Source organism: Malaclemys terrapin, chromosome 19 (genome assembly GCF_027887155.1).
Source record: "Malaclemys terrapin pileata isolate rMalTer1 chromosome 19, rMalTer1.hap1, whole genome shotgun sequence".
NCBI classification, from domain to species: Eukaryota; Metazoa; Chordata; order Testudines; family Emydidae; genus Malaclemys; species Malaclemys terrapin.
This window is the reverse complement of record NC_071523.1, coordinates 5,626,365-5,636,235: the sequence shown is the minus strand read 5'-3', so window position 1 is coordinate 5,636,235 and position 9,871 is coordinate 5,626,365.

Here is a 9,871-nt window from a genome sequence, read left to right as displayed (position 1 = left end):
TGGGTGCCCAACTCCCTTAGGCACCGTTGAAAATGCCACCCAAGCTTTGGGTAATGGGGGGAAGGCAGCGCATGGGGAGGGGGGGAATCTCCCACCCACCAGGAAAAGAAAGAGTAGCTGAATCGTCTTCATTGGGACCCACCCCTAGTTGGGCCAGCCTCCCAGCCAAGCAGCCAGCGTTAGGCAGAGACTGTGCCAATTAAAATCAGACCTGAAATGGCTTCAAACGAAATCAAATCCCACCGTGAATCAAACAGTGAGGCCAGAAATGGGACGCGGCGCTCCTCAGCATTTGCTCTTCTGCTGTGAATGTGAATTTGGCACCTCTCCTAGTCAAAGAGGGGGAGCGGAGAACTTTGCACATCGGTAAATCTGGCTAAGCGCCTACCACCAGCCACGGGCTTCCACATTCCGCAGGAGTTTTGCAGCTCTGGGTGTCGCATTCCCACAGGGCCTTCTAGCAGAGGATCATTAGCACTTCAACGCTACGGCAAGGAGCTGGAAATAACGGCTGGTAAAACTAAGCAACAGAGCAGATGCACTGGCTTGATTTAAAGCAGTTTAGTTAAGCCAGTGCAACGTTTGTGTGCAAACTCTCCTACTGGTTTAAAACCGGTTTTCTCCCAGTGCATGCTAATGTGATAAGAGAATCCACCTACAAAGCGGCACCGATTATAAAAATCTCACCTTTAGCTCAGCTGGTACAACTTTGCGCCCGGACCAGAATACAATGGAATTGCAAACAGGGCCGGCTTTAGGAAGTGCGGGGCCCGATGCGAACAGTTTCGACGGGGCCCCGACAGGGATGACTAAAACACAAAAAAACCCACGTGGGGCTTGTACTCACCGGGCCGCGCTCCTAGTCTTTGGCGGCGGGTCCTTCACTCGCTCCAGGTCTTCGGCGGCACTGAAGGACCCGCCGCCAAAGACACAGAGCGAGTGAAGGACCCGCTGCCAAAGACCTGGAGCGCTGCCGGGTGAGTAAAAATTAAAAAGGTGCCTCTAGCCAGGGAAGGGATTCTCTGCCACTTGCCCCCCACTCTGGGCGGCCTGCCACTGGGCGCGGGGCCCTCTTAAGCGTGGGGCCCGATTCAGGGGAATTGGTGGAATTGGCCTAAAGCCGGCCCTGATTGCAAAGGACTATACAAACGCTGATGAAATAAGCTACAACCCAAGCTGTGAAATGGTATCACCTTAGGACAGGTGGGGACTTTCTGATTAGCCAAAAAAAAAAAAAAAAAATGCTATTTGGGGGGCAACCCGAAACTATTTCTCCCCCCCTCGGATGTTTCGGATTTGCCAGCAAACCGAAAAATCAGCTATTTGCACAGCTCTGCTGCAGAACAGAAACGGTCCGTGACTCAGTTTCTCTCCCCTGGAGGGCTGTGAGGACACTGCTGGGATCTGAACCCTGGGTGGCAGCCGCTCCTGAGGCCCTAATCTCGCTTTCCTTTCTCCCGTCGCTCTGTTACACCTTCGGAAGGACAGAGCCCAGGAATAACCAGCCAGCCGCACAATATCTGGGCAGCAGGGGGCACAAAGGGCACTACAGAAAGGGAGGATGCTCTCAACGGACAGAGAAGCGAATTTACTGGGGGGCATAAGACCGGGGCCCGGAATCCCAGCGCTCTGGCCACGAGCTTGTTTGGGGCTGATCATTTCAAACACTAACGCACACGTTCTTTGCCTCTCCAGGCTGGCCTGCGCCCCTGCCCCTGGGGGGCACGAGGCAGCAGTGGGGTTGAGCAGTCGCCCCCCCAGGAAGAGAGACTGCCATGGCGGTTACAGCAAAGCCTTTTCCACAAGGGTCATTTCTTTAGTGTAGCAGCGCCCCCTGCTGGTGAAATCCCGGGACTGGCTGGCATTCAGGGGCACTCCCCTTGGCGAGGCTGGGTCAGGAGACGGGTGCAAAGAGGCGGAGTTTTGCAAGGCCCAGAGGGCAGAGTTATCTAGCGGCTAGAGCAGGACACCTGGGTTCTACTCCTGGCTCAGACAGGGCCAGAGGAAGCCACTTGCTCCAGGTGCAGGCTGGGCGTTAACCCATTAATGACTGTCAAGGGAGAGTTGCTCCGTCAGTGCAGGAGTCTTTCCTACAGCGTGTGCCCCAGCAGTTAGGGCCTGGGCCCTGTCGCTATGTCCCATCACTGCGTGGGTAGGTCTGGCTTGGCCACCTGGCTGGGAGGGTCCTGCCTCGCAGAGGAGGGCAGGGTTTCAGGGGAACAGATGGGCAAAGGCTAGTTTTGCATCGTGCTCAGAGATCTCAGAAAGGGCCAAGCTCAGGTTTGTGGATAAATCAGTTCTGCTGGGGCTCAGGACGGAGCCTTCGAAACGTACAGCCCCCATGGCACACTCCATCGGCTGACTGCAGCAGGGCGAGAGTGGAAAGCAGGTTCGGATCTTAGTGGGAGCATCCACCTCTGGCAAACGCTCCAGGGCAGATTCTCAGGTGCATCAGGAGGGGACCGGCGGGAAGGTGATTACAGCTCCTGGAGTCTCTGCCTCAGTCCCAGAGCAGGTTAAACCAGCCAGGGGCCCCTGTTCGACCTGGCCTCCACTGCTTATGGTCCCTTAGTGACCCTTTGCCAGCTGGGCATTGCCGGAACATGCTGTGCTCCAACCACGCCTCTCTTCACCCTGGCGTGCCCCCGACACCAGGGGCGGTGCTGGCTCCAGAGAAACGCCAAGCAAGGGGCTTGCAAGTAGTTCCCGCTTTCTTGGCATCACTGTGCTCCTGTGTCATTACCCCTTGGGTCAGCTGGTGCTTTGCAGCTATATAAAAGACATGAGCCCTAGCAGCTAATCACAAAGCCCCAATCTTGCAACCAGACCTAACAGCCCAGGCCCCTGTAACCCTTGATTGCTGGATCAGGGCCGCCACCTGAGGTGACACAAGGACTATGCAGAAGACGATGCTGGAAAGGGCCCGTGTCTATTTGCTCCCAAAGACTCCAGGGAAGGAGCATTCTCTCTAGTAAACAGGCTTCCAACCCAGCGAGGCGTCTCTGGATTTCTCTTCCCGGACTGATGGGGATTCAGATGGGCTCTGCCTGGGTGCGTGCTTGGCCGGCTGGCTAGGCGCGGCACAGCTGGTGTTAAGAAAGGAACAAGACACTGTTATTTCCCTAACAATTTAGTTAGGCACTTACTCAGGCCCAACCGAGGAATTGCCTCAGGCTGGTTTTTCCTGAAGTACATACACTTGTACAAACCCCTGGGCTAGCAGAGTCACTGCTGGGGCTACAACCAGGGTTCCTGGCCACTTCCTGCCTAGGCTAATGTCAATGTTTATTTTTAAGGTTTTTTTAAAAAAATCAACTTGTATTTTCAAAAGTTGTGGCAAATTATGTGGGGGGCATACCATGGCGGGGGGGGGGGGGGGGGGAAGATGGAATTCAGACTTCTTGACAATAGACATTGATATTCAAAGAGTTAAAGGTCTGTAACCATTAAACCCAAATTGCAGGCAGTGGCTCTGTAGCCATGTTGGCCCCACACCATCAGTGCGGTCAGGAGACCCTGACGCAGAGCTCTGTGTAAGCTTGTCTCTCTCACCGACAGAACGTGGTAAGTAACAGTCAGGGATTTCCTCGCCCACCTTTTGTCTCTCTAAAAACACAAACTGTCAGCAGCACAGGTCAAAATATACAAAGTAAATATCCTGAGATCAAGTTCTAATAAGTTCTCAAGCATCCGTTTTCTTGCTTTGCCTGTCTGTAAATTTCAGTGATCGCTGGAACTATTTTCTCATCGTTTGAGTGCGTGGTGAAATCAACGTTTCCCGACACAAATCTAATCCTGCCAAGCCTAGGTACAGAGCAGGCTGTGGGAACGGTCGTGTCTCTGGCTGTCTGCATGTATCGGAGTGAGTGCATGTCTCACGGTGTATTTGTGCATCTGTTTGTGGGAGATCTGTGTGCTTGGATGGCTGTGATTGTGCGAGTTTGCCCTGAGAGCGTGTGCATCTCTCTGCTTGTGAATGGGATAAACACCATCCCCTTCCCACTGCACTACACCTGGGCCAGACCCTGCTTCTCACCACATGGAGGCACTGGTGAGCACATCGTGGAAACCCTGCATCTTAGTGCCAATGCGCTGCCTGGACCCGGCTCGTCCCTGGAGAGTTTGTACTTCAGTGTGATTTTAGCACAGGCAGAAGGTGCCAGACAGACAGCCCTAGAGAGCAGAGGCCTCAATTTCCATTGGTTCCCCTGCTCTGTGGGATGCCCCCCGACCCCTGAGGCATGATGGGAGATCAAGCTCTATGGCCCAGTCACTCCTTGATCTCTTTCCTGGCGCTGGCAGCAAGGGGGCCAGTTACCGCCAGTGGGGACAGGGTTCTGTCCGGTAGCCACTAGACCCCAACAGCTTCCGGTCACGACCGGGGCTGGATCTGAACCTGCGGCCTAGCAGCCACAGGCTCCACTTCCATTGCCAGGCCATGCGGAGGGCTTCACGACGGGATGCGCATGCGCCCCAGGCCTAGGGCTGCCTCTGGTTTCTGGGGCGGTGTCCAACCTGGCTTGACATGACCCAGGAGATGGCCCCTCCCTCACCCTACCTGCCAAAGCCAGGCCCCAGACACCCCTCACCTTTGGGACACTCAGTGTCCTAGCCTCAGCCCCCTCCCTAAGTCTAAGCCCAGTGATTCTGGGAGAGAGGGAGCTGCCGGTGACGGGAAGCTATAGCATCATGGGAAACCCCCTCGTCCCTGCCAGGCTCCTCCTGCCAATGCGTTTCTTCCAAGCTGCTTGCCAGAGCAAATCCAGTCTCAGTGCCAGTCTGGCAGATTAGCTCAGGGTCTGCTCACCACCGCCTCTAGCCACACCGCCGGGTCTGCCCCCCTCACCAGGGCTGAGTCGCCTCTCGCTAGTTGAAGACTGACACAGCAGAAGAGACAGAGCAAACTATTGTTCTACTGGTGAGGAGAGAGAGACTTTACCTGCCCCTAGGTACAATCCAAAGACAGGATTCACAGCCTCTGGAGCGCCAATGAACCATGACGAGCATGCAATACATTAGCATTCATAAACATCCCACCTGAGATCAGGGCCCCGCTGTGGTCAGCGTTACACAAACAGTGAGAGAAAGTCACTGTCCCCTGGAGAAGACAGGCTGCGGAAGGGAAACGTGCGCAGACTGGAGAAGTAACTTGCCCGAGGAGGTCCCGGAGCAGAGCAAGGAATAAACTCCATGTCTCCTCCTGCCAACATGTGCTCTATTCACTAGGCCATACTGCCTCTAAACCATGCTGGATTCAAATCCAGCCTGGCAGATTAGCTCAGGGGATCTCAAGCACACCTGGCCAGCGTGGGGCTGAAAGCGGCAGTTTTAAGTTGCTGGACACATAACAGGTCACAGACTCACCGCCGCGGCACCTCCGGCTGGTCGTCCAGGAAGTAGCTCAATTCCAGCACTTGGAGCACCCCCTGCTGGCCAGTGTCTCTCCTGCCTCAGGCCCTGTGTCCCTCCCAGACCCCAGTGCCCTTTACCCTGGGGTTCTGCCCACAGCAATACCCCCACACTCTGGGTCTCCCCCCCCCAGGGGAACCCCCAACCCTCTAAGCCCACCTCACCTCAGTGGCTACTGCCAGTCATCATCTAGCCCCCCTGCACTGGGGCAGACTGCAGTCTGTCATGGCCACTCATCACTGGCAAGGGGGTTCGACCTGCTGCCTTTCTTGGCCCCGCTGTCTCCCTGCAGCCCCAGTACCTCCTTTGGCCTTCAGCAAGGCCTCAGCCTGGGGACTCGCCAGGCCAGAGCTCCGCAGCACTGCTCTGTTTCAGATCCCCTGTGCGCCCAGGCAGCTAGGTCCTTCTCACTCCAGTCTCCTGGCTCACAGCCCTTTTATCAGGGCCAGCGGTGCCTTGATTGAGCTGGCCACACCTGGGGCCAGCTACCGAGCCAGCCTCCCTCAGCTGCTCTTAATCCCTTTTCTAACTGGGTCCCCGCCACAGCCCTCTCCAAGGGCTGCTTTTAACCCCTGCTCTCCCAGAGTGGGGCAGCCGTCCCGCTACAGACACCAAGTAATTTTATTTTAAAAGTTACTAAAAATATTTAGCGAAACAAGAAATGGTTCTGGCAGGCTGGCTTTAACCGGCTCTCCCTCGCTGCCAACTGCGGGTGAGGCTTTCACTATTCAGTCACGGGAGTTACTTCACATACCCGAGGGCCACCACGACCAAACAAATGTCACATTTATTAACTGGGGCTATTTGAGTATTAAAGAAAGCGGGGGAGCCAATCAAACAAGCCGGCAGAATACAGGCACTGAACTGGCAACTTCCGTTACAATCTCAGCCGTCTCTCTGGAGAGCTTAACAGTGATTACAGTGCGCAGGTAATGGCCTCTGGGGGCGCGTCTCTCTTGGTAAGAGAACGCCCAAGTCTGTTATTGCGAATCCATTCTTTTGTGTATCGTCAGCCAGCTAAGAATGTTCACTGATGGGCAAACAAATTTTGTTTCAGGGCCGGTGGACCTGCTGGTGATTAATAACTAACCAGCCAGATTAGAAGTGGCAAGGTAAGCGGTCTTAACGGCATCCTATGACATTGAAGCAAATGTTTAAATCAGTTGCTTAGAAGAAGCCATCGAAGGAGCTGTGTTTTAAAACAGGCCAATTACAAATCTTAAATCCAGCTGCATTCTACGGGGTCTCTTTCCCAGCGTTTTAGCCCGTCTCCTCTCCAGGAATACCTAGTACGACAGCATTCCAATAGTCCAACAAAATCCTTACAAGAGTTTGAAGTCTATCCCCTTTGCAGCGTCTCAGTTAACTCCCTCTCACCGACCCACACTGAAGTCTTGGGGAGGTTTCCCTTGAGATGGTTTCTCTGCCTTAGCCACAAGCCCATCTCTCCTGCCACAATGAACTGTGTCAACTAGCAAAGTTAATCCCCCACCCGCCTAGGGCTGAACTCTCCAGGAGGGCTGGGCAGAACGAGCTGCACTGAAGAAAGGGATCCATCCCCAACCTAGTTTTCCGGCACAAATAACTTCCTTGGGGCCTGGTCACGTGTGCCGTCCGACATTTGGGCCTCGGCAGAGTTTTGTTAGTGTATTAGTAGGATAGTGGTTTTACATCGCATGGTTCTTTACCACAGTGCAGCCAGAGGGTCATCTGGAGGGAAGGGGCCCCACGAACGGGCACAGGGGGCATGCAGAGCAGTGACTCACCAGCCAGCAACACACCCCCTCACGGCTGGGCATGGCATTCCCGGATGACCTCTGCTGACGTCCCTGCATGACAGCTGCTCCAGCCCTGCACTGATCCAGCCGCTTCTCCTAGTCAGCCCTCCGGCCAGCTCACTTACAGCCCCCACGTTCCAGGTGGAGACAGGTTCCACCACCCAGCCATCCAGTAACCTCATGCCAGATCTTCGGCCCAGTTCTGGGCTCAGTTCCTTACACCCCTTCAATATGGGGGCGTGGGTCACACAACCTTCCTCCGGGGCCAGTTCTAGGCCAGGGACCCTGGAGCAAGCCACTGCAGTCTGCTCCCTCGAGCCCCTGGACCACTTCCAACCTCACCCTGTCTCTAGGCAGCTCCTGCCTGGGCCCCCTCCTCCACAGACCCTTCACTCCTTCCCAGGCTCTGCAGAGCCCCTTCCTGCTCTTGGACCACACGCCGCCCATCAGGGCTTTCTCCCTGGAGGACCAGCTCCTGTCTGCCTCTCCCCAGACTGTCAGCGTGTCCACAGCTCTCTGCCTGCCGTTCGCCAGTAGAGGGTCCTCAGACCAACTCACCTCCCACCTCCCCCTAGTCCCCTGGAATCCTTCCTTCATTAGCCACCAGCTCCCCTCAGCTGGGCCTGGCCCGCCCTCCAGGTGCGGGCAGGTGCACTTATTGCCCTCCCGCTCCAGTTAACTCTTTCTCTGCCAGTGTGGAGTGCATGCCCCATCACCAGGCCCGCAGGGCCATTCCCTCCCTCTGCTCTTGGGAGGGCAGAGTCACACCTGGAGGGGGCATCCCGCCCCGAGACACTGGCAAGGCAGAGCCAGCGGGCTGAGGCGGGGAAGGGTTCAGGAGAGATGGCAGAGATCAGGGCAGCTCCCAAAGAGAACAAAAACAACAAGGCAGCTTAAAGACTAACACATTTATTTGGGCATAAGCTTTCGTGGGTAAAAAACCCACGTCCCAAAGCGGACGTTTATCTGCTGCTTTGTAACCTGGATGCCCCGACGGACCCTGGCTGCTCCCAGATGCCCAAAGCAGCAGCCGTCTTAAAAGCCCAGCTCCTCAAAGATATCTAGGTCCCTAACTCCCATTGAAATCATGCACCTTTGAGGACCTGGGCCCAAGAATTTGTTTTCCAGCTGCACTTGGGTAGAAAGCGTCACTCCTTCCATTCAGCCATGGACCTCATCTACTTCCCCCGGTCATGATGGGGTTTCACTCAGTATGTTTCTAAAACACTTTGAGAGGGAAAGAGCAAATTCTATTCTCAGTCAGAACACCGGCTGTCTGCCATGTTCCTATTGGCCTGGCAGCAGTAAAATGAACACACATTGTTGCAACTGATGTTCTACTCAGTGCCTGCATGTCATCGACTAGCCTGGAGACAAAGCTGGGCAGGGCAGCTGCTCGGGCAGACTGGGAGCTTCTAACCTGCTTTGACCCACCTTGAGATTGCACTTGCTGGAGTTTCTAGTCTACAAAAATTAAAAGGCAGATCCTCATCTGACGCAAATCCGTGTCGCTCCATTTAAGTCAGTGGGCCAGATCCCCAGCTGCTCTAAACTGGCACAGCTCCGCTGAAGTCAACGGGGATTTTCACCAGCTGAGGAGCTAAGGATTTTGTTAAGGAGAAGACAAGCTGGTGCTTTGCGATTCTTCAGCCCCCAAAGTGGTACCACCAGCCTCGTGAGTCCAGGTCCCCCCAAAACCTCAAGGTTGGCTTAAAAATCAAGATTTTTTAAAAATAAATGTGGCGTTCTTTATCTTTGCCTTCTACTTCCAGAGCTTTTAGGGTACATTGGGGTCACATTTCCATGTTTTCCTCTGCAACCAGGCAGGCTGGAAGCTTACTAGGAACAAAGGAAAGCTGAGATTCCTCTGGCTCCGGGAGCTGGGGCTTTCAGAAAAACACCACATATCGCAAGACTCGCAGTACTGTAAAGGGAATTTCTCCCAACCTCTTGGGCCCAGGTGACTTAGACCGGAAATATCATAAGCACAGACTATACCTGAAAATCTCCAGTGCTGGCTGCTTCCAGGGGGCTGCCCATAATCCAAACTGGGGGGGGGGGGGGGCGCTGGTTGCTTAGTCCTGTCTTGACAGAGAGACCTTGGTACAAGCAAACAACCCCCTCTGCCTTCCCTAGGAGCCGCCCCACCATCACCACCACAATCCCTGCCCCCAAGTGCATGCCAGAGCCGAGGGGTGAGCCGCCCTCTTTGCCCTGGAAGCAGCGAAGTGCAGCTCACTGGGCAGGTGGGGGGAGTGGGAAGCAAACTCCAACATCAAGCCCCCCCTTGCTGAGAAGCCCCTGCCCCCAGGTCACTCAAGCCTCCCACCCCGCATGCTGATCTCAGCAGCCGGCGGAGACAAGTGTTAGTTTTGGGGCCCCTGCAAAGTGGTTCAGTCACAGCTCGGGGGGGGGGCTGGCGTTACATTGTCAGGAGCCTGTTTGTAACCCCCCTCAGCATCACCGCCGGGCTCGGGGCGGGTGTCCCTTTTCCCGGGCAGAGCCGCTGGGCCTGACCCTCCTTGGACTCAGGGGTCGAGGCAGCGCCTGGGGTCAGGGCGGGGAGAAACGGGCCCGCCGTGCTGTCAGGGAGCACAACAAGTGGGCTCCTTTCCACGGGCAGGGAAGGACAAAGCCCCCCTTCCCCGCCCCCCCCCCCAGCTTCCCGGCTCTGGCAAGCGCTG